This window comes from Centruroides sculpturatus, unplaced genomic scaffold (assembly GCF_000671375.1).
Source record: "Centruroides sculpturatus isolate CEXI.00-Female unplaced genomic scaffold, Cexi_2.0 scaffold1347, whole genome shotgun sequence".
Classification (NCBI taxonomy): Eukaryota; Metazoa; Arthropoda; class Arachnida; order Scorpiones; family Buthidae; genus Centruroides; species Centruroides sculpturatus.
In genome coordinates, this window is record NW_019385658.1 from 42,540 (window position 1) to 43,124 (window position 585).

A 585-nucleotide genomic window follows, 5' to 3' on the forward strand; every position below is an offset into this window, starting at 1 on the left:
TCAGCCTATGCACCGTAGTTAGAAGACAAAAAAACACAGCTGTCCCCAGTTAAAAGACCAGCTGCATTCCCACGACCTAGATAATAACTCTTCGAAGACAGGACAAAGAAGTAGCTGAGGATAAAAGCGGGTGAATTTTTTCCAGAACTTCAGTCATCGACCAACCTTTCTACTGAGAACTTCACTCATCAACCAACTTTTCTACCGAGAACTTCACTCATCGACTAAGAACTTAACTCATCATGTCTGACATCGGTAATTCTTATACAAATTAAATATAATCTTTACTGTATCGATATAATTCAAAAAATTTTTATTAATTCAAAAAATTTTTTTTTATAAAATTTTAAAAAATTTATAAAAAAAATTTTTTTTAAACATCGAGTTATATACATATACTAATTAATTTTTGTACTTCAGAATGTATCAAACGCATACTACTATTATTAGATATTCATCCTAAAACAGATAAGAAATTTTCTGTGAGAGATTCTTGTTTTCCCGACGAATGAGGTATTTTTTGGATTTACTTACCAATAAAATAAAAAACGTAAAGAAAAATTATCATATGCTAGCGCTTTTAGA